The sequence below is a fragment of the Panthera tigris genome, chromosome B3 (genome assembly GCF_018350195.1).
Source record: "Panthera tigris isolate Pti1 chromosome B3, P.tigris_Pti1_mat1.1, whole genome shotgun sequence".
Taxonomy (NCBI): Eukaryota; Metazoa; Chordata; class Mammalia; order Carnivora; family Felidae; genus Panthera; species Panthera tigris.
This window is the reverse complement of record NC_056665.1, coordinates 13,831,307-13,856,254: the sequence shown is the minus strand read 5'-3', so window position 1 is coordinate 13,856,254 and position 24,948 is coordinate 13,831,307. Positions and strand designations below refer to the sequence as shown.

Below are 24,948 nucleotides of genomic sequence, written 5' to 3'. Positions count from 1 at the left end.
GCAGGCTGAAAGGGGTAGAGAGAGGGAGAGAGAGAGAATCTGAAGCCGGCTTCATGCTGTCAGCACAGAGCTTGGTGCCGGGCTTGAACTCACCAACCGGGAGATCCTGACCTGAGCCAAAATCAAGAGTTGAATGCTTAACTGACTGAGCCAGCCAGGAGCCCCTGAAAGAGAAACTTTTTTTTTTTTAATTTTTAAAAAGTTTTTATCCATTTTTTGAGAGAAAGAGAGAGAGAGACAGAGAGAGACACACAGAGAGAGAGAGAGAGAGAGCATGAGCAGGGGAGGGGCAGAGAGAGAAGGAGACACAGAATCTAAAACAGGCTCCAGACTGTGAGCTGTCAGCACAGACCCTGATGCGGGGCTCGAACTCACAAACCATGAGATCACGACCTGAGCTGAAGTCAGACGCTTAAACAACTGAGCCACCCAGATGCCCCCAAAAAGAAATATTTAAAAAAAATTTTTTTAATGTTTATTTGTTTTTGAGACAGAATGAGACAGAGCATGAACGGGGAGGGTCAGAGAGAGACGGAGACACAGAATCTGAAGCAGGCTCCAGGCTCTGAGCTGTCAGCACAGAGCCTGACACGGGGCTCGAACTCACAGACTGTGAGATCATGACCTGAGCCGAAGTCGGACGCCCAACCGACTAAGCCACCCAGGCGCCCCAATTTTAAAGTGTGTTTATACCCAAAACAAACAATACCTTGCTTTCCGAAGCTAAATTGTACGGGTAGCTGAGAGTTTATGATTAGCAACATCATTTCTATCAGCAGCCCTTACCCTGCTTTTTATGTCACACCCTTCACTGTTTTTCTTATTAAGAAACAAACCAAAACCACAACGAATCTTTCCTTCTTAATTTACAGGCTACACAAACTCATGTTAGGAAATTTGGAAAACACACCGGCTTATCAAGAATAAAAAACTAAACCACCTGGAGGTGCACACATACCCATACTTTGGGGTGTTCGAGTGGGGTGTGGGGTGAATAGGAAGAACGGGGGGCTGGTTTTGGGCAGACTCATGCCTAATCCCAGCTCTGCCTCTCCTCCTCGGGGAGGTCTCCACCAGAATGACTGAGCTCCTTCATGCCTCACTATCTCCATTACAAAAGCGAGTTATTAAGAGTCCCTACATTGTAGGATTGCCAGAGAGGGTCAAGAGGTGTGCATCACAGGCTGGCAGGACAGCAGTCTGCAGGTGGCATTTTGCAGTACCTGTCACATGGGGGGTTCAGCGTCATACACAGAATAGCGAGTTATCGGGGGAGGGGGGGGGAGCTGAGATTTGATACTCCACCCCGAACAGACTGAAAATACATAGTTCTCTGAATTTTGCCGGTATTTTCCCCAGAGGTAAATCTCAAAATGGAGATCACAATCCGTGTATGACTTCTCATATTTTCCTGTAGGATATTGTAGCATAAGCCTTCCTATTTATGAACACTCAAATATCCGTGGTAGCTGCATAATACTTCAGTATCAGATATTGAAGAATTTACTTTATTAGTTAAATGTGTGTTTATTTATTTTGAAGGGGGAGGGGCCCTGGGAGAGGGAGAAAGAAAATGTCAAGCAGGATCCTCGCTATCAGTGCAGAACCCAATGTGGGGCTCAATCTCATAGTTGCCTTCAGTAATCCTCAATTATTGGAGATATATATATGTGTGTGTGTGTGTGTGTGTGTGTGTGTGTGTGTATGTGTATATATGTGTATATACACATATGTGTATGTGTGTATATATATGTGTACATATATATGTGTATATACATACATATATACATATATATGTATACATATACATGTGTGTATATATGTGTACACATATATATGTGTGTATACACACACACACACACACACACACACACACATATATATTTCATTAATAATACTGAAAAGAACAAATTGGTTTATCAAGTCTTAGGGCATTTTCGATCTTCCCCTCCTTAGAAGAAAATTACTTTGATTAACACCTTACATGCTGTAAGAATGTGTACATCACCTTAAGAACCCTAAGAGGTGAACTTCAACACTGTCCGTTGCCCCATTCAACACATTTTGTCAGTTTGGTTTTGGTTTCTACCCTCAGATATCTTTCTGAAATCTTTTACTCACACCGTATCTCACGTCTACTTTTTAGCTCAGACCCCATTATCCCGACATTGTTGAGAAGGCAAACACACACAGTCCAAGAACAGCGAGCTTCAAGGACCCAGCTGAGGGTAAGATCGGGACTTCCGGTGAGGAAGTAAAAGTGGCTTATGAAAGAGATCACGTAAAGTCCTTGTTAACCGTCATAGAATTCCTTAAATCATGGGTTTTGTGGTTTTCAGCAGATTAGGGTGCTTTTAAGTCATGTGGAACAAGAACAATCCCCCAAATCGGCCTTCTGTTGGTGCCCTCACTTGTAATTATTCCTTTAATTTTTCCTTATGAGAAAAATCTGTTTCGTTAAATATTCCTGCCCATTGGTTTTGATGTGTGCATAATGTTTGATTCAATGATTGTATCGTGACTTACCATAAATTCACACGTATATGATACCTTACACTTTTTTCTAACTTTGGTTAGTTATGAACAACGTAGGGTGGATATAATTTTATCTGTAACATTATGAATGCCCATGATTATTTCCTTAGACAGACTTCTGTGGGGAGAAATACTGAGCCAATGAGTATACAAGTATGCCTTTTAAAAGCCATGCCAAGGTTCCCTGCTACCAATAAGAAGCCTACAATCATGTATCTGTATTTATATGTGTGTATATATACATATATACATATGCACACACATAAACACATCAGTGTATAAGCCAATGAACATCACACACACACGTATACATATCTATACAATGAACATCATATATATACTTATATATATATATATAAAATGGAAGCTAGATAAAAAGGTGTATACACACACACACACACACACACACAGACACATTTTTACGTAGCTTCCATTTAATGTTTTATTAATAAAGTAATTGAACTTTTATAGCTCACACATGTTTCAGTAGGGGAAAAAAAAAGACAAATACAAATCCTGGCTATTCTAACAAAGTATTTCAGATGAAATTTAGAATATTTTGTCAAATACCCAATCTTCAAATAAATCTTTCTGGGATTTTAATTGGAGTCTTTCAATATATTCTCCAGGTCATCCAACTTCGGCTCGGGTCATGATACCGTGGTTTGTGAGTTCGAGCCCCACATCAGGCTCACTGCTGTCAGCCTGTCAGAGCAAAGCCCACTTCAGATCCCCGGTCCCCTTCTATCAGCCTCTTCCCCACTTGTGCTCTCTCAAAATTAAAACAGTTGACAAATAATTAAAATATTCTTTAGGAAAATTTTCGTAATTAAATTTTTGTTGTTGTTGTTGTTTATTCATTTTTGAAAGACAGGAAGAGACAGAGCACAAGCAGGGGTGGGGTGGAGGGAGAGCGGGACACAGAATCCGAAGCAGGCTGCAGGCTCCGAGCTGTCAGCACAGAGCCCGACGTGGGGCTTGACCTCACGAACTGCGAGATCATGACCTGAGTTGAAGTTGGACACTCATCCGACTGAGCCACCCAGGTGACCCAATTTTTGTAATTTTTTTAAATGGATCCTAAGAAGGCTTATTGATACAAATATTCTCAGGCATTTTACAGTTTTGATTTTATAAGAAATGGTAGATTTTTGATGTTATAGTCTAACTGGTATCGTTGCTTAATAGGAAAATGTTTACTTTATGATTTGACTTTGTAACTAGCCAGTTTACAGATTTATTTTAGTAATTCCAGTAGGACTTTTTTTTTTTTTTTGGTTCATTGTCTTAGATATTCTAGCTAGACGGTTGTCAAAAATATAATAAATATGTTTCCTTCTTTCATATATATGTGTCTATATTTTTTCGTGTCATGTTCGCATTTCAAAAACAGTGTTACATAATAGCAATTATTGGAATTTCTCTTCCCCAGATTACTAGGAACGTCTCCAGTGTTTTAGGGGTGGGCATACTATTGGCTGCTATCTCATGATGACAATTGTAAAACTTTCTCTATTTTTCGAATCTCTGGAAAATGGCATAAATATCTGGTTTTTGAGGTGTAAAAGACTTACATGTAACATCAACGAGGGTTTATGCCTCTGGATGGACATTAGATGCTGTATTTGGACCAATTTTAAAATTCCTTCCGGAGTTGTTGGTCAAAAAATGTTCCACCAGTTCTCAAATCGATTTGTGCACCCCCATTTCCTTGTAGAAAATAGTTTAACAAAATGTTCAAACTTGTAACCCCTGGGTTGAAATATTTTCTTATAAAAGGTCCATTGGTTTCTAGCATAGATATGATTCTTTATTTCCATGTAGATTGTCCATAGTTCTTCTCATTCACAGATTATCTTTTCAAGAAACTGTTCTCAGGCTTTACTGATCTTTCAAAAGATCTGTTTCAGAATAACCAATTTTTACTGCTCTTCTTCTTCATTAATTTCTGCTTTCATCTTTTATCTTCTTTCTTTAGGTTCAGTTCATTGTTGTTTCTTGATTCAGTCGAATCTGTAATTTAATTAGCCTTATTATTTTTTTTTTAAATAAACATGTTTAATAATCACCTGCTAATCACTGCCGCATTTTCTCTACCTCTCTAAAATGGCCCTCCATACCTAAAAACCTAAATTCTCAGTGTGGAGGCAAATATTCTACTTAAACTTTTACCTACTGAATTTTTGATGTTTACCCTGCTCTGGCTCAACACCATTTCAGCCTCTCTATAGTCTGACATCTGTTACTAAATGTAGGGAGAGGGCAGATTTGAGGGAAATGGTTGTAGGATTATTAGAATCACTTTGAACATATAAAGTATTGGTCAGGGTCTTTCATTTCTCCAGTTTTTAAATGTCTCTCTCTTTTAAGCGTCAGTAAGTAAATATGAGGAATAAAAGACCTCCTGGGGCGCCTGTGTGGCTCTGTTAGTTGAGCGTCTGACTCTTGATTTCGACTCAGGTCATGATCCCAGGGTTATGGGATCGAGCCCCACATCAGGCTCTGTGCCGAGCGTGAAGTCTGCTTGAGATTCTCCCTCTCTCTCCCTCTGCCCCTCTCCCCTGCTCTCTCTCTGAGAAAGAAGGAAGAAGAAAGAAAGAAAGAAAGAAAGAAAGAAAGAAAGAAAGAACGAACTAGTTGGTTAAGCGTCCAACTTAGGGTCAGGTCATGATCTCCCAGTTCATGAGCCCAAGCCCTGCATTGGGCTCTGTGCTGACAATTCAGAGCCTGGAGCCTGCTTCGGATTCTGTGTCTCCCTCTGTCTCTGCCCCTCCCTCCCTCTCTCTCTCTCTCTCTCTCAAAAATAAATGTAAAAAAAAAAAAAAATTAAAAATTTTAAATAGTCAAAAAATAAAATAAAAGGAAATAAAGGGCCCAGGTCCTGGAACTATACGAAAAGAGCTTATCTTACTAGTTTCTATTCCTTTGATTGGACTCTATCTTTGAATGGCTATTCACATTCACAACCTCAGCTCTCTTTTTTTCCTTCCAAGAGTTACACTATAAATAAAGCTACTAGCTTCTTAAAATCTTTTAAATTACCCAGATTTTCTGGGCGCCTGGGTGGCTCAGTCGGTTAAGCGTCTGATGTCAGCTCAGGTCATGATCTCACGGGCCATGATTTCAAGCCCTGCGTCAGGCTGCGTGCTGACAGCTCAGAGCCTGGAGCCTGCTTCAGATTCTGTGTCTCCCTCTCTCTCTGACCCTCCCCCATTCATGCTCTCTCTCTCTTTGTCTCAAAAATAAATAAACATTAAAAATTTTTTTTATATTAAAAAGAAAAATTACCCAGATTTTCAGTGAAGAAATGGCAAATCCTCTTTTGTCTCTCTCTTATAAAAAATAAATAAATAAATACCATTACCCCTGTGCCTGCTATAATGAGGACTGGCTCGATAGACTAGGTAAGATAGTCATTCTCAGAAGTCAGTTGCAAGATAAACCTCAACTCAGAAATGTAAATCCTGGGTAATTATATGTTAAACGGGAAAGATAGTAGATATGATTGAGCAAAAAAATAATAATAATAATAATAAAGCCCCAAGAACCATGGAGCAGAACGTAGAACATGCCAAACGACGTTGACCTTTATTTTATACTTAAATTTTACACTTAGATTGATTTTTTTCCCCTGCTTTATATGCTGCTTGGTTTCTTATGAATCAAGGGTGGGGGGGGGCGCGGGGAGATGCTAACAAAGTAATTATGGGGTTGGAAAATGGGTCTCATCCTAAATTGTTCATCTTTTGTTAAAGAAAATATTTCTACTGGGTTTTATTTTTTGAAGGAAGACTTTTACAGAAAGACACAAAACAAAAACTGATCAGGAAAAGGGAAGCACTTAGAAAAAAGGGAAAGGGTGGGACAAAGAAGTAAGAGTTGGAAAAACCAGTGCAGTTTGGGTGAAAAGAGGGTGAGAGGAGAGACACGACCCAGAAAGGTTGTGTCAAATCCTAGGTAGCTGGTGATCCCTTTTCAGAGCGTAAAGCCACTGTCTTAGCAGGTATGAGAACTGTAGCAAAGGTACAGTCCTTCTAGGCTCTAATATTGTTTCTTGTCCTATCTTATGATCCAGTCCCAAGACAGAAGGTAGCTTTATGACCAAGGTCCCAAGACCACATTCCTGTTCAGTTTGGGACATTGGGAGCCTGAACTTTCTAGCCTTCCAAACAGTGAGGATTGATGATATCTATCTCAAAGCCCCCAGGCGACTACAGAAATGATGGAGGTTTCATCCTGAACTCAACCAGATTTCCAACTCCTACAATCCCAGCTGATAAGTTTCTAGGTCCCTCATAAAACCTACCCTCCTCTCTCCCCTGCTCCTTCTCAGAAATCATCTGCTGCCTGGGAGAACAGAATTGAGAAAGGACCACACCCTCACAGAGCTTTCTTACTCCTATCTTTGTTTCATGCATCCACTCCATTAGAAAGGCTTTCAGGAGAGAGCAGTGACTTGGTTTCTCAATTCCAGTCACATCAGGGCCGGTCACATAGTAGGGGATCAATAAATATATGTCGAACAAATAGAAAGTGACATCATTGGTTACAGTAGAATATTTTTTTACAAACAGGCTGATTGCCAGGAAGACAAAGTGTATTCTGAATAAAACATTATAGGGGCGCCTGGGTGGCTCAGTCGGTTGAGCGTCCGACTTCAGCTCAGGTCATGATCTCACAGTCTGTGAGTTCGAGCCCCGCGTCGGGCTCTGTGCTGACAGCTCGGAGCCTGGAGCCCTGCTTCTGATTCTGTGTCTCCCCTCTCTCTGCCCCTCCCCCGTTCATGCTCTGTCTCTCTCTGTCTCAAAAATAAATAAACGTTAAAAAACAAATTAAAAAAAATAATAAAATAAAACGTTATAGAATTTTGCAAAAGGATTTCAATTTTTTCATTACTCTTTAACTTTTATTTTATTTTATTTTATTTAGCTTATATTTATTTTATTTTATTTTATTTTATTTTATTTTATTTTATTGCATTCTTATTTTAGTTTAACAGAGTCTGGATCTTTACTTATAAGCCTGATGAGGGCAAGGACTTTGGCTTCTAACATTACTTTATTGATTTTCCTTCCTCAGGATCCCTGTGGCTCTGTAGCTGAGCTAGCACCCCCTCTATAGAGTAGAGTGAATTTAGTTGTTATTTCTGTTGGTGGTGAAGAGACCATTCCAAATAACTCTACTGAATTTACATTGACTATGGACAAAATCTTTAGCTGAATTGGTTAATTCCTGTATGAGGAACTGGGGGTATTTAACCAGAAAAAGACATGAATACACAGGAGGCACCAATGTCAAGCTCAAGTAGCTGAAAGTAAGTCGTGTCATCTAGAAGAAAATGTGACCCTGTTCAGTGTTGTACATATCACCACTCTTCTCTGTGTTTATTCCAGTCAAGGAAAGGGAACAGGTTTCAGCCCCAAATAATCAGTGATCTGCACCGAGATAGAACTTCCAAAACTGGTTTCTCAGAACCGAAGCAATTCAAAGGCACACTCAGTTGCTGTTTGACCTTTTGTGACGATGGTAAGATCAGCTTCCTTCCTGGGACTAAATGTCCCTTTATTTGGACTTCAACTGCAAATTCCGAGTATATGTGATTGAATCAATACCAGCAATCTATTTCGCATTCCCACGAGAGGTTAGGGAGATGCACAAAAAAAGTGTAAAACTTGCCACCTACCTTAAGGACGCTGCAATCTGACGGAGGAGTCCAGTATTAAGCACAAGAAAAATACAAGAGAGAATGTCAATGCAGGAGTTAAAGGAAAGCGTTTCTGAACACAGTACTGTCTGAGACTAATTTCCCGGAGCAACACAGTTGAGGGCAGTGAAAGTGGCTTTTCTAGGCCAGCCTATGTTCTCTGTTACATGGGCCCTTGTCTTCCAGTTACAGAGACTCTAAGGTGAACTTTGAAAAGTCAAGAATGTGGATCCAGAGAGGAAGGTAGGCTCTGGTCAATGAAAGACCTTGCTTGCAAAGAGCCTTACTCGCTCAATAATCCTGAGTGAGGATCTGAGGACTGGATCAGGCATTCCCAGTTTTGAGCACATGTAGAGTGCTCAACTTTGCTCACACTTGGGGCTCTACGCAGAAGAAGAAATGTCACTGAACTGGGAGATGAGCATTGAAATCCACAAGCATCCCTCCCCCCCCCCCCCACCTTACGACGTATCACTATCTCTCATGTGATATATAGCTTCCCTCGCTCATCATTGCTGCCCTGTGAGGAAGCAATCATTATCCCCACTTGACAGATGAGGGCAGAAAACGTGAATATTCTCAAAATCTAGCCCTCACGCAGAGTAGCAGCTTCACTAAAACAGCTGGAATTGTTTGAATGGAGTTCAGTGGTGACATTCGAGATTGAGGAATTATACCAACATGGAAAGACAGTATGTGTGCATGGGACTGTAACTGTTTTCAATAATATTGGGGAAACAGAAACTTTTGAGTAACGCCTGCGGTTGAAAGACTCTAGGGTGACTTCCAATGTCTCCGTCTCCCACCATTCATGCTCTCGTGTCACTCCCTCCCTTTGAGTAGAAGTTGAACCTAGTTACTCTTCTTATGAGTTAGAATACAGTGAAAATGATGGGCTCTCGTTTATGAGTTGGGTTAAAGCAGCACCGTGACTTCCGTCTTTTTCGTTCTTTCTGGTTCTCTCTCTTGGAGCTTTGCTCTGGAAGAATCCAGGCGTCATGCTGTGTGGAGCCTCCTGAAGAGGTTCAAATGGCAAGAAGCTTCTGGTTCTCTCTCTTGGAGCTTTGCTCTGGAAGAATCCAGGCGTCATGCTGTGTGGAGCCTCCTGAAGAGGTTCAAATGGCAAGAAGCTGGTATCTCCAAGAGTCGGCGAAGGCTTGAGAGTTGCTAACAGCCCCTTGAGCGAGTGAGGAAGCAGCTTCTTCCCCATTGAGCCTCGTGATGGTATAACCTAGGCCAACAACTTGATTACAGTCTTGTGAGCGGCCCCGAATCAGAGGCACCGAGGTAAACCATGCCCAGATCCTCGATGCATGGAAATTATGAGATTATAAGCAATGAGTGTTTTACACTGCTACATTTCAGCATCGCTTGTTACACAGTCAAGAGATAATGAACACACCAATCGTATGAAAAGTGAGATATCTTTGGGAACCTAGAGAAACTTTAGGCAGATTTTAGGAAGAGGAGAGGGAGTTGGAATTCTAGCGACTTCAGTAATAGAAAGTCTGGGATCAGTGTAGAAAATGGGCCATAAATTTACAGAGACACCGAGACTAACTGACCCTGCTGTAGCTTAACAGAGCAGGCCATACTGGGCAGTTAGCATGGAGTGGACTGTGATGTGCTAGGGAATAATAAAACGTGGGGAAAATTGCCTAAATACTTAGGGGAATTGTTTCTAAATTTTTCAACGACAAGGATGCTTTCTACTTCCCCCTATGGGGACCATATAAAACCAGCCTTGTCAAACTCTCATCGAAAACCTTGCAATGGCACCCCATTGTCCACACAAAAATGCTTAAGCCTTCTGGCGTAGCACATTAAACCCTCCACCGCATCCCTGCTGCCTCTTCTGGGTTCATCTCTTAGCAACTCCTCCTCAGATTTCATGCTTGGAACTCCCCAAATGCGTCAACGTCCATAACACCTCCTGCACTTAATTGAGATGATCTTGTGTTCCTGCAAAGCTCTTTACCGCTTTCTTTGTAACTCCTCAGTTGCCTTTTGTGATTCTGCTGAAGGACCACACCAAGCAAGAAGACTTGTCCTTTGTGACCAGCAGGAGTAAACAGCAATCGGAGAACATAGCATGTTGTCCTGACATCACCTTTTCATATATCTTTCTTCCTGCCCTTCCCCATGGTAGGCACCCAACTGAACCGCCCCATCTTTGTCATATTTCACATAGCAACCTACTTTTATAATCGTCCTCCTTACTTAACCCAAAGTCTAAAGTGGCCTGTTAGAGCTTAAGGTCAGGATGAGAAAAGATCAGACATGCTGAATCTGTATCATCCATATCAAAAGCAGGTCATGTCAGCATTTTTGTAATTTTGCAGATGAAGGTATGGCTTCTGTGCGTCTCTTTAAAATGTTTCGATAGCTCCTAGATCCCCTCTGGTGCTCTTGGAACGTGTAGAGCTTCTTATGGGCTCCTCTGGTTTCTCGTTTTCCTCTTAGAATCTGTTGCCCTTTTGCTGGTTCGAAGCAAAAACAAAATTAAAAGCCCGTATGTAGGCTTCTTTCATTCATATCTTGAATGAATTCTCAGAAGTGCTGTAGCAGTGTCTTTCCCACCTATCAGCCTCGAGGGCAGGGCTCCTTGCTGTTAACGGTTTCAATCTAATACAAGTCCAGCTATGGCATCCATGCTTTGGATACACCCACAAGATCACACAGGAACATCTCGTGGTCCTTTACAATTCTTATTTAGCAAAAGACTAATATAATGTTAAAAAAAAAAAAAAAAAAAAAAAAGGAGATGTTGGCCAAAATGTCCCTAAAGGAGTGGCTGGACAGGACACCAGAAACTTCTTGGTGCAATACCTTAGTTCTCCTACGGTAAAGGAAGATCGAAAGTAGAGGAACCAACCGAGTCCACGTAGCTGGTGAGTTGCTGGGCTGGCAGTGACCTCAAGCCTCAAGTCCCAACCAAGGGCTCTGCCCGCCATACTACCAGCTCTCCCCTATTGCCCAGCGCTCAGTCTGCATGCAAATAAAAACTCAATGGCAACCGAGGCAAACGTGTAATTTCCTGTTTTATCGGCAGGAGCAGTTGCCTCCATTTTGCTTCCGCTCTGAATATTTGGGACCGGTAATATTTTCACTTTAACGTGCAGATATTAGCCTCGAGCCCTGCTTCCTTTTGTCTGTTTACAAGCCCACACAGCAGATTTTGGGGTCAAGCAATGTGTTGCATTTGCATGAGGTTGCACTGGCTCACGTTTTCTCTGGGATCCTGCCTTCTGTTCTTGCCATATCCCTTTTGTTTATGAAATCACGGAGCACAACACCACAGCCTGCGGTTAAGCTTGCTGACAGAACAGAAATTGAATCAATCCCTGGGAGCGATAGATTCAAACCCTGGGAACCTCCAGCATATTCTGGCAGCTGCTAGCGAGGCTTTGCTGTACATGCCTCCCAGGGATTTCCCTGGGACATTGCTTTTTTAAGAGAAGCATTTATAAAAACTACCCACTGTGCAAATCTACCAACAGTCAGTGGTTTTCATACAACTTGTAGGAGCTGTGCACAATTCCATGAAGAGGAAGCAGTGACTATCCTGTAAAGAGACTTGCTGAGGGGAATACGGCCCTGGGCAATCAGTAAGGAAACCCACGTCTGCTGGAGGCAAGGATACTGGGGTTCCAGTTCTCCCTTGGCATCCTCTTTCCTCCACTCGAGAGAAATCAGACCATGTGGCCTGATCCTAATTTGCCAGATTTAGGGATCTTATTTTTCGAGATGTTTAAGAAACAAACAAAAATGGAGGTATATAAAAAGCAAGTAAGAATGATATGAAGAAATTCAAAGGAAAAAAAATAATAAGGAAATGTGCTGAAAAATTGTCAAGCGGATGCAAAGCATTGTAATATTGGACCATTTTATACATATTAAGTGAAAAGAAGTATATGAAAAATTAATGATCACTTCCACCCAAGTAACAGAGAAGTGAAATTTAGAACCCTTACTCATTGGTTTAAGTTGCTATTAACTTGTATCAGTACTTTGGAAAGCAAGCTACCAGTATACGGAGAAAAACTTAGAAGTATTCATGTTATTTGATTTAGAAATACACTAGTATATTTATATCCCCCACTAAAAAGATACGCTAAACACAAAGGCACTTTATTTGACCTATTGACAATGTATTCTTTCCATAAAATATTTTATAACTGGGAAAATTAGAATCTACCTTACTACCCAGAAAAAAATCACAAATAATTATTTTATCTGGTACTTCATGGTAATTTCAAAACACACTGTCACAGTGTGTTGTGTGTTACGAGTTGCAAAACACTTTCTCGTTCGTCATCTCAATTTTCCCATGTAAAACTCCCCTGAGACAAAAACCTTATTCCACTTATATAGAGGCAGAAAATTCAGCTCAGAAAGGAAGTTACTTGGCCAACATCACCAAAAGTTGGAAGTGGTATTGGCAGGCTCTAAGTCTGGTTATTCCCGGGGATGCGGAATTAACAGTGGGAGGCACTTATGGATCCAGAAAAGTCCATTGCCAAGGAAGAGTGGGGAAGGGGTATAAGAAGGTGTGCCAGAGTGTTTCATAGGTGTTAGGAAGCCAGTGGGTTATTTATCTAGAGTGGGGTAAAGGAAATAGGTTCGAGGAGATCTCACAGGGACTCCTGTCCAAAATGGCAGGTCTGGAAACCAGGAGGGATAGGAGCAGAGACGAGTGGAGAGTGGAACCCAAAAGGAAGCAACCAAAGCACACTGAAGAGAGAGGGTGGCTTGCTGACGATTGAATTTGGGTCCTGTCTTGTTCCATTCGGGTCGCTGTAACACATTGCCATCAACTGGGTGGATTAAACCACAAACGTTTATTTCTCTCAGTTCTGGTGGCTGGAAGTCTGATATCAATGTGCTGGTGAGGGCCAACTTCCTGGTTAGCAAATGGCCATCTTCACATCCTATCTTCACATGGCAGGGAGCAAAGAGGAAGGATGAGCTCTCTTTCTCTTCCGCAAGGATACTAATCCCAATATGGAAGCTCCAACTTCATGACTAAATACCTCCTTAAGATCCCACCTCCCAGGGCTATCACGTTAGGGCTATGGTTTCAATATACGAATTCTGAGGAGATACAAATATACAGTCCACAAGGTAGCCACCACAATCTACTCTTCCTTCCCTAGTAGTTGAATCGATATGGGGCACATGGCAAGACCGCATTTTCCAACCACCCTCTCAGAGGTGAGAGTCAAAAGGTACGCTCTCCCCAGTGAAGTGTGAATACACATGTGTGTGTCTTCAGGTGTAAGCCTCATGATTGAGGATGTGACTTCTCCCCACTTTTCTTTCCAACAAGTTGAAAGCCAGGCAGGGTGGAACCACACAGATTTTGAGGAAGGGGTCCATGAATGACCACGGGGAGCAGCCTGCTCTCAGCCGAAACGCTCACCTAGGTCTGTCATGAGCAAGAAAAAAATGTATCAGTCTGTTTCCAAAGATACTTTGGTTTTTCAAGAATTTCAACAACTTTGTCTTATTCCAATGAATGCAAGACATCGCTAACATTTACACCATATGACTACACCAATTAAATGCTTGGATTTCTGGTTGAATACTGACTCCAAGGTAAATAGGATTATTCTTATTTTCTGAATGAAGAAAATGAGTCTAAGGTTGTGCAAGAGACATAAATGCCAGGGTAAAATGTCATGGGGAGGAGGAAAATCTTGAGTATTTTGTCAAAGCCTGCCCATGCCATTCATTAGAGCAGAACCTTTAGGAGTGGCAGCGTGGCTCAGTCCATTAAGGGTCCGACTCTTGATTTTAGCTCAGGTCGTGATCTCACAGTTTGTGAGTTTGAGCCCTGCCTTGGGCTCCACACAGCTCATGTGGAACCTTCTTGAGATTCTCTCTCTTCCTCTCTCTCTCTCCTTCTCCCCACCCCCCCCCCCACGCAACACTTCCTCACTTGCAATCTCTCTCTCTTTCTCCAAATAAATAAATAAACTTAAAAAAAAAAAAGAATAGGACCTTTAATCTTGCAAAGCCTCATTTTGTTCTTCCACAAAATGGGGTTCTGATAGAACATGTTTTGTAGGGTTTGGGGAGGATTCAGTGAGGGAATACATCTAAAGTGCCCGGCGTATAGTAAGAGCTTGGTCAGGGCTGATATCTTTATACCAGTCCCAGTGAGTCATTGAGATAAGATTCACACTCAATTCTCTAAAGCTCCAAAACTCATAATCTTGTCACCAGGGAGCAAGCTCTGGGGCCCAGATATAGTTCTCCTTAGTGCTGTTAGTTTCATGCCTTTAGTGTGTGTATTTCCCTTCTTTCTACACCAAGGGATGCTCTAATTCTGGCGTATTTTGTGAGGCCATCGGCTTGATATTACATCTGCCACTGAAACTAACAGCGGTCGTAAAGAAATACAGCTTCTCGCCATTAGAATGACTTTTCTCCGTATCCAGGGAAAGATGTTTCATCCATTTAATGCACAATACAGTTACATAGGTCCTCTAGTCAAAATACTCCAAAATGCATATTTTTTTAAAAAATAGTTCCGATGTCATACTTTTCCCTACAGTACATTAGAGCTAAATGTGCAGCAGTATTTTGTCCTCGTTTTCTTGTTCTGAGGTTACTTCCCTTTCTTCCTAAGTATTCATCTATTGGCTGTCCAAGGTGTTGTGTTTTTGTTTGTTTGTTTGTTTTTTGTCCCCCTGCAAGCAAACCAATGTGCCTGTGTGAAGACCTGCCCTTGAAGGGAATTCACCTCTAAAACCACAGATACATTTGCCTGATGACAGTTTCCCATTTTATGTTTAGTTCTTTACTTTCTTAACAGAATGCTTGTCATTATCAATAAAACAAATCAGGCAACCTTCTCATATTTTTCTAGGACAGCCTTCTCAGTTAGAACTTGCTACAAAGATAGACATGTTTTGCATCTGTGCTGACCAAGGTGGTAGTCACCAGTCACATGTGGCCGGTGAGTACTTGAGACGTGGCTTGTGTGACTGAGGAGCTGAATTTATAATTACCGTAGATTTCATTTTAATTAATTGTAATTTAAATGGCAACATTAACGGCTACCGCATCGGCAGAATTTCATTTTTTTGTTTTTATTTTTTAAATTTATTTGGGAGATTGGGCACAAGTGGGGCGGCGGCGGGGAGAGGCAGAGGGAGAGAAAAAGAATCTCAAGCAGGGTCCATGCTCAGCATGGAGCCCGAGCCCAGGGCTCGATCCCATGAATCTTGGATCATGACCGGAGCTGAAATCAAGAGGTCGGTTGCTCACCCAACTGAAGCACCGAGATGCCCCTGGCAGAACAATTCTAAAGTTTAGAAGCACACAGTCCAATAGAAATATAATATGAGACACATTTTATAATTTCGAATTTTCTAGTAGCCACTTTTGAAAAGTCAAGAGAGGGGGAGAGAGAGAGAGAGAGAGAGACACATGAGGATAAAAGTTATTTTAATGATATACTTTCTTATGTGATCACATGATCCTGTAAAATAAAATAAACATGTGGTTAACATTAAAATTTCTTTAATGATATAATTCACTTCTTTTTTTTTTTTTTTTCATACCGAGTCTTTAGAAATCTCTTGGCTCTTTTATAATTTCAGTACATCTCAACTCACAGTAGTCAGATTTCAAGTGCACACCAGACACATTTGGCTAGTGGTTACCATACTGGGTAGGGCAGCCCTTTCCCGTTAAAGTTTATACTCTTTTGTGGCAGAGGTCTGTCTTGTTCATCAATAAATTCCTTGCTCTCAACACTGTGCTGGCCCATAATATGTCTTTCATAAATATGTGTTTATTGACTCCTGATTATAGCAATCAGTTCTTCCTCCGGATTTACAGGTAAACCAAAGACTTCTGACAAAAATATAGGAAGCCCTTATATCAGCTCTCCCATTTGGAGTTAAATCTTTTTTATTTTTGTAAGTACGGATCTGCCTCGACTTACTATGCGGTTCCAACCCAATATTCCCATTGCAAGCTGAAAATATCGGTGCAGGTTGAAAATGCACTTAGTATACCTAACCAACTGAGCATCATAATTTAGACTGGTCTACCTTAACCGCGCTTAGGACCCTGACATTAGCCTACAGTCGGGCATAATCGTCTACCGCAAAGCCTATTTCTAATAAAGTGTTCGATATCTCGTGATGTATTGAATGCTGTGCTGAAAGTGAAAAAAACAAAAGAACTCCATGGGTACAGGAGGGTGGTGAGTGTAGCGGTTGCTTATCCCCATAACAGCACGGCTACCTGGGTGCTGTGGGTCTTTGCCACGGTGAGGCATCACAAGGGAGGATCCCGCTGCCTAGTGCTCACTCAGGCAAAGCTCCAAGTTCAAGATTTCAAGTACCGTTTCTAACTGAATGCGTATTGCTTTCACCCCATCGTAGAGTCAAACTCAAAATCCTAAGTTGTCGTAAGTGGGGGACTGTCTGTGCCTGGCATATGTGACGCTTCACGATCAAGGAAAGGCTTTAGAACAGAAGTCCGCGAACTTCTTGTGTAAAGGGCCAGCTAGTAAATATTTTCAACGTCGTAGGTTATACAAGCTCCAGGACAGAAGCAGCCATCGACGAGATGTAAGTGAATGGGCCTGGCTGAGTTCCTATAAAACTTTCTTTGCAAAAACAAGCCGCACGAAGATTTTGCCCCGAGGGCTGCATAATTTTTGGAACCTCTGCTTTTTAAGTTCTGCATTTTAAATTTATTTTGTTTCGGGGGCGCCTGGGTGGCTCAGTCAGTTGAGCGTCTGGCTTTGGCTCAGGTCACGATCTCACGGTTCGTGAGTTCGGGCCCCGTGTTGGGCTCTGTGCTGACGGCTCAGGGCCTGGATCCTGCTTCTGATGCTGTGTCTCCCTCCCCTCAGCTCCTCCCCTGCTCACACTCTGTCTCTCAAAAATAAATACAGATTAAAAAAAAAGTTTAATCTATTTTGTTTCTGACCTTCTCATATGGCACTACATAAACCAGATGTGTTCAATGTGTAAATGTTTACTGAATTTGAGCAGAAAATGTACTTTTTTTTTAAAAAAAAAACACATCAATTCATGGACACCTGGGTGGCTTAACGACTGGGTGAAGTCATTAAGCATCTAACTTCAGCTCAGGTCATGATCCTGTGGTTCATGAGTTCAAGCCCCTCTTTGGGGTCTGTGCTGACAGCTCAGAGCCTGGAGCCTCCTTCAGATTCTGTGTCTCCCTCTCTGTCTGCCCCTCCCCCACTGGTGCTTGCTCTCTCTCTCTCTCTTTCTCAAAAAATAAATAAAACATTAAAAAAATAATTTAAAAAATGTAAAAAAGGAAGTGGGAATATAGTGGAGACACCTGACAAGCACTATTCGTCCAGGTGATCAAGGTTAACATCAAGAGCCATGAATCATGTCACTAATGCACATTCTGCAATAAAACACTATGAAAATAGTGTTTTGTCTCTGTTTTCCCTCCCAGTAGCTCAGAACCTGGGTCTTATCGTGGAAAAATCATAAATTCCAACATAGGTTAGCCCTCTAAAATATCTGACCATTACTCCTCAAAATGTCAAGGTCATCAAAACCAAGAACAGCCTGAGAAATTGTCACTCTGAAGAGAAGCCTAGGAAGGCATAACAACTAAGTGCCATGTGGTGTCGTGAGTGGGAGCCCAGGAGAGGAAAGGGACATTATGTAAAAACTAAGGAAATCTGCATAAAGTGTGAACTTTAGTTAGTAATAAGGTACCAATATTAGTTCATTAATAGTGACAAATGTATACTAATTTTTGTGAGATCTTAGTGATAGAGGAGATTGGGTTTGGGATATATTGAAACACTCTGTACTATCTGCCAAATTTGTCTGTAAATATAAAACTGTTCTAACAATTTAGTCCATTTAAAAACAAAGAGGGGCGCCTGAGTGGCTCAGTCGGTTAAGCCTCCGGCTTGGTTTCGACTCAGATCACGATCTCACGGTTTGTGAGTTCAAACGTCGCATCGGGCTCCGTGCTGACAGGGCGGAGCCTGCTGGAGATTTTCTCTCTCCCTTTCTCTCTGCCCCTCCCTCACTCGCTCTCTGTGTCTCTCAAAATAAATAAACTTAAAAAATAAATAAATAAAATAAAAATAAAGAAAGAGTAGATACTGGAGTGTTAATTACAAAAAAAAAGCAAACTAAACCAAACAAACTAACAAAACAAACAAACAAACAAACGACCAAACATAAGCAAGATTCACCAGAAAGAAGAAAAGCACACAAATTCCCAGTAGAACAGACAAAGATGTAATGACTTGGCATATTCCATGGCTTGTACTTCTTGCTATAGGCAGGGAGAAACATGGAAGGTTTTGAGGTGGGGTGGGGTAAACATGACCAAAATTGTATCTTAAATCTGAGAAGTGGTGGCCAGATTAGAACCAGAGGTAATTATTAGGGAGCGGTGAAATTGATGGTAGGGGTTGCTTATACAGTAAAACCTTGAATTGCAAGTAACTTGTTCTGCGAGCGTTCTGCGAGATGAGCAAACATTTTAAGTAAAGTCTAACTGGATAAATGAGCGACATCTTGTAATACAAGTACTACGTGATGCCGAACATCACATGATCGCAATTGAGCCATGGGTTCTCGAAATTCACTTTGATATACAAGTGCTTTGGATTACAAGCATGTTTCTAGAACGAATTATGCTTGTGAACCAAGGTTTTACTATATTTGGTTTTGTAATGGGGTAACATTTGTAACATTAATCTACTTTTGACTCTTTAAATCTAGGTGGAACCATTTTATACTGGCTGAGAGAGGACCCAAGAGAATTCAAGTCAAAATGAATTTGTTTCAATTTTTTTTTTCTTTTAATTAATTCATGGTGTGGTCATGATATTGAGAATGAAGGCTTTCATTTTTGAGAACTGTGCTAGGGAACTCGGCATGAAGTTTACACTGTAAATACCAATTATGTCCCTCTTAATATCCCCATTTTACAGATGAGTAAACAGAGGCACAGGAAGATTATGTTACTGGTCCAAAGCCTAACAGTAAGAACTTAAATATTGGTACAACACAGTGCTATCGTTGCCTTAAGTATCAGGATTAAAAGCAATACCCTCGGGGCGCCTGGGTGGCTCAGTCGGTTAAGCGTCCGACTTCAGCTCAGGTCATGAGCTCACGGTCCGTGAGTTCGAGCCCCGCATCGGGCTCTGTGCTGACAGCTCAGAGCCTGGAGCCTGTTTCAGATTCTGTGTCTCCCTCTCTCTCTGACCCTCCCCCGTTCATACTCTGGCTCTCTCTGTCTCAAAAATAAATAAACATTAAAAAAAAAAAAAGCAATACCCTCTTGTTTAAGTGAGGGATGGTTAAGGTTATTACTTTTGCTTTAAAGATTCTCAGTAAGTGGTAACTGGACCCACACAGACTTGTGAAAAGAAACATATCTAAACCAGGATGTGGAGGTGATACACTAAGCCCCTTTGCAGGAGATCTTGAAAAGATGTCATCCTGGGATGCCAGATGATACAGTTATCTAAGTATTGATGCCATTACCATAGAATTAGAAAGAACCTATGTGTAAAAGAGACATTTATTAGGTGTTGAAGCAAGTATATTAGTTTCCTGTGGCTAAGGGCACACATTACCACAAAAATGATGGCTTAAAACAACAGAAATATATATCTCGATATTCTGGAGTCAAAAAATCCCCATTCCCGGTGTTGGCTGAGCTGTCCTCCTATTGAAGGTTCTAGGGGAGATTCTTTCCTTGTCTCTTCAGGCTTTAAATGGCACCAGGTGTTCCTTGGCTTGGGGCTGAAAAACCCTAGTCTTTGCTTCCATTTTGCTTTCCATTTCCATTCATACAGTCTTCTCATTTTCTCTCTGAATCCTTGGTGGGTCTCTTATTAGGACTCTTGTCACTGGATGTAGGGCCTGCCTAGATAATCCAGAATGAGTTCATCTCTAGGTCCTTAACTTAATTGCATCTGAACATACCCTTTTTCCAAATAAGATGACATTCACAGGTCCCCAGAATTAGGACATACCTTTTGGGGACCATCATCTAAACTAATTCATCCAAAAAAAATTCATCCAAGCTTTCATGATTCTATGCATTCCAATTTTACTTTCAAAAAGCAAGATTGACGTTCTAAACCCTGCCCTACTCATGATTGCATTGTATACTGGGGTATGGGTCATAAGTTTAGAATGACTTTCCCATGCTTTACATCATTATCAAGCTAGAAATTTTTGCTAATGGTTGGGAATAGAATGGAGGGCTTTTTATTCTTTCCACCTCACCAGCAATTCCTGACCTACCATGCTCCAATCCCTAAAGGTTTGAGAAGGAAACAAGAAGCATCCAGGAACTGTTTCCTATATTTCAAAGAGCGTGACTGAAGTTATGCACTTGCCCAGAGACACGAGGTACAGGACAACCAAAATGTCAAGCTCTTCTGCTTTTGGCCGGTAGAGAATGATATCGGTGAAGTAACATTGGCTTCCCTCCTGAGATCCCAAGCGGTGGCTGGAAGTCATATAGATGTTGTCTTTGTTCATTTCAGAACAAAAGAGAAAAGACTGGTCCGAGTTGTCCAGGGTACTCTGCCCACAGGTGCTCTGCCATGTGCTTTATTCAGCAGGAACTACCGTATGATGGGGCAGACAGGACAGTAGGGTGAAGCCCTGATGATAAACAAGAATGACGTCTGTTCCTCCCTCATGCATCGTATTGAAGCACAACTTCATACACCATCTGGATTAGTGATATTTTCTCACCGTCTGTGCCTCCTACTGTCGGTGATGTAAGATACCAAGAAACCGCTCTTCCATACCCCCAAAGATTGAGGACTTTCACCCAAGGACATTTTAGTGAACCTGACTTCCAATGATCTTGATAAAGATATATTAATTTTATCTCGTAAGCCAGTCAGGATAGAGGCTTACTACGGGGATCGAGTTTCAACATGAAAAAGACAAACTTAGAGACAGGACTCCGTATCTCTCGCTGTGCTAATAGCGATTGAGACAGCAATTCTAACATCAAAAACATTGGAGGACGATGGCCATCAGATGGTAAGAACGGGATTTTCATAGGTACCGCTTCCTGACGAATCTTAGCAGCTTTCTGATGATGCACAGCCCGAGATGCAGACTTTGTAGCACGTGAGAGAAGAGCTTGGACCCCCGGCTTTGTTTTACCCTGGCAGCAGGAATTTTATCAGTGGTCTATGCAAGCCTGGGGCTTCAGACACGGATCATTTCCACGGCACCCTAACAATTACCCTCGTCTCCTATCCCGGACTCATCATTGCTCTTAAATACCACCTCCCCAGAAGGTCAGAGACTTGACTTTCAACTCGGATGGGAACATTCTCACACCACGAGGACTGCGGCAGCGTGGCTCTCTTCGACATTTGTCTCATGTGCCTGCATTTGAAATCACTGCAAAGTAGCGTGAGATCCGTGTGTGGTTAGAGACGAGGGGTCTGGAGCCCCGACCCCATGGCACGAAGTTGCTGAAAGTTAATTTGATCGGGACTCACAGTGCAAACAGACACCCCATCCCAACGTGAGACGAGTCCACTTCGCATATTAAAAAAAAAAAAAAAAGTTTGTTTGTTTGTTTGTTTGTTTGTTTGTTTAGTGTGAGAAGGGGAGGGGCAGAGAGAGAGAGAGAGAGAGATGATGCAGGCTTCATGCTCAGCCCTGGGCCCCCCACAGGGCTCATTCTCATGAACCACAAGATCACGACCTGAGCTGAAATCCAAAGTCAGAAATCACAAGTCAGAGGCTTAACCCGTCTGAGCCACCCAGGTGCCCCCAGCTTCACATGTTTTTTTGTTTTGTTTTGTTTTGTTTTTTTAAATACTAGGTCTATTGACATATAATTGCATATCATCCAGTTTCCTAGTGTAGGGGACACCAGAGAGGGGTTTTTAGTATATTCACATGTTTAGTATATTCAAAAATTTGTGCATAGATCACCACTATCTAATTTCAGAACATTTTTATCACCCCTAAAAGAAACTCTAGAAAACTTGGTAGTCACTCCTAAGTCTTCCTGCTCCCCGCCCTGGGCAACCGTAGCGTAGTTTCTGTCACTATGGATTTGCCACATTTCACTTATATGGAATCACATAATACGCGACCTTTTTCATCTGGCTTCTTTCACATTGCATGGTATTTTCAAGGTTCACCTATGTTGTACAAATATCCTTTTATCCTTTATTCCTTTTTATGACCGAGTAACATTCCATTATGCAGCTACAGGCATACCTCAGAGATATTGCGGGTTGGGTTCCAGACCACTTCGATGAAGTGAATATTGCAGTAAAGCCAGTCAAAGGAATGTTTTGTTTCCCAGTGCATATGAAAGTTGCGTTTATACTACAGTCTGTTGAGCACGTAATGGCATTATGTCTAAAAAAAAAAACACAAAACAACGCATGTACCTCAATTTAAAAATACTTTAGGGGCGCCTGGGTGGCTCAGGCGGTTAAGCGTCCGACTTTGGCTCAGGTCATGATCTCGCCGTCTGTGAGTTCGAGCCCCGCGTCGGGCTCTGTGCTGACAGCTCAGAGCCTGGAGCCTGCTTCTGAATCTGTGTCTCCCTCTCTCTCTGACCCTCCCCCGCTCGTGCTCTGTCTCTCTCTCTTAAAAAATTTTTTTTAAAAAATACTTTATTGCTAAGAAATGCGACCCCTTATCTAAGCTTTGAGTGACTCATAATCTCGCTGGTGAAGGATCTTGCCTCCCCGTTGTTGGCTCTTGGCTGGTCACGGTGGTGGTTGCTGAAGGCTGGAGCGGCTTTGGCAATTTCTTAAAAGATGACAATAACATTCGCCACATTGATTGCCTCTGTGTTTCACAGCCGATCTCTCTGCAGCAGGCTTCTTTCAAAACTGTAGCCAATCCTCCCAAACCTGCCACTGATTGATCAGTTAAGCTTACGGGATATTCTAAATCCTTTGTTGTCATTTCAATAATCTTCAGAGCATCTTCAGGAGGAGTAGATTTCATCTCATGAAGCCACTTTCTTTGCTTGTCCGCAAGAAACAAATTTCATTTAAAAAAAAAATGTTAAAATTTTATCATGAAACTGCATCAATCCTGTTTCATTTTCAGGCCCCATTCTTGATTCTGGTTCTCTTGCTGTTTCTAGCACATCCACGGTGACTTCTTCGTCTGAAGTCTTGAACCACAATCCATGAGGGTTGGAATCAACTTCTTCCAAACGCCTGTTCATGTTGACATTCTGACCTCTTCCCAAGAATCACCGGCGTTCTTACTGGCACCTTAGAGTGGTGAATCCTTCCCAGAGAATTTTCAGTTCACTTGCCCAGGCCCATCAGAGGAATCACTTTCTGTGGCAGCTACAGCCTTACGAAATGTATTTCTTTCTTTGAAAGTCAAAATGACTCCTTGATCCGTGGGCTGCAGAATGAATGTCGGCCTGCTGGCATGAAAACGACATGGTACATCTCTGTCAGAGCTCTGGGGTGACCGGACGCATTGTCAATGAGCAGTACTATTTCGAAAGGATTGTTCCCCCCGAGGCAATAGGTCTTGACAGTGGTCTTAAAATATTCAGTAAACTGTCGCAAACAGGTGTGGCGTCCTCCAGGCTTTGTTGACCCATTGATAAGGCACAGGCAGAGTAATTTAGCATAATCTTTAAAGCCCTTAAAGATTTTCAGAAGGGCAAATGAGCATTGGCTTCAAGGTAGCAGCTGCATCGGCCCCCAGCAAGAGTCAGCCTGTCCTCTGACGCTTTGAAGCCAGGCACTGACTTCTCCTCTCCAGCTATGAAAGTCCTGGATGGCATCTTCTTCCGATATAAGGCTGTTGCGTCCAACTGAAAATCTGTCATTTACTGGAGCCACCTTCATTAATGATCTCAGCTGGATGTTCTCGATAACCTCCCGCGACGTCTCTGTCAGCACTTGCTGCTTCGTCTTGCACTTGGGCATCACGGAGACGGCTGCCTGCCTCACCTCATGAGCCAACCTCTGCTGGCTTCACGCTTCTTCTTCTGCGGCTTTGGCGCCTCTCTCAGCCTTCACAGAATTGAAGAGAGTTAGGGGCTGGCTCTGGATTAGGCTTGGGCTTAAAGGAATGTTGTGGCTGGTTTGATCTTCTATCCAGACCAGTAAACCTTCCTCTATATCTGCAAGAAGGTCGCTTCGCTTTCTCATTATCAGTGTGCTCGCTGGAGTTGCGCCTTGAATTTCCTTCAAGACTTTGTCCTTTGTATTTGCAACTTGGCCAACTGTCTGGGGCAGGAGGGCCTAGCTGTTGGCTCATCTTGGCTTTTGACCTGTCTTCCTCACTAAGCTTAATCGTTTCCAGCTTTGGATGTAAAGTGAGAGACGCGGGACCCTTCCTTTCCCTAGAACGCTTAGAGGCCGCGGAATTAGGCCATTGCCCAATTTCAATATTGTGTCTCAGGGAATTGGGAGGCCTGAGGACAGGGAGGGAAATGGGGTGACAGCTTGTTGGTGGAACTGTCAGAACACACACAACATTTATGATTAAGCTCACCATCTTCTCTAGGCATGGCTAAGGACACCCCAAATCAATGACAAATAGTGACATCAAAGATCGGTGACCACAGATCACCATAATAGGTAATGCAAATGCTTTCAATATTGCAAGAATCACCAGAATGTGACAGAGACAGATGCTGTTTCCAAATGTCGCTGGCAAAATAGTACCTATAGACTTGCTCCGCAAAGG

At 42.1% G+C, this 24,948-nt stretch overlaps 1 long non-coding RNA gene across 1 annotated transcript; it reads right to left on the bottom strand.

Annotated features, from left to right (window-relative positions):
• Positions 1-4,022: 4,022 nt before the first annotated feature.
• On the bottom strand, positions 4,023-22,628 carry LOC122239187. Its single transcript, XR_006218140.1, has 3 exons — positions 22,489-22,628; positions 8,219-8,235; positions 4,023-4,548 (listed from the first exon to the last, which is right to left on the bottom strand). It is a non-coding gene; the product is annotated as an uncharacterized LOC122239187 (long non-coding RNA).
• Positions 22,629-24,948: the final 2,320 nt, after the last annotated feature.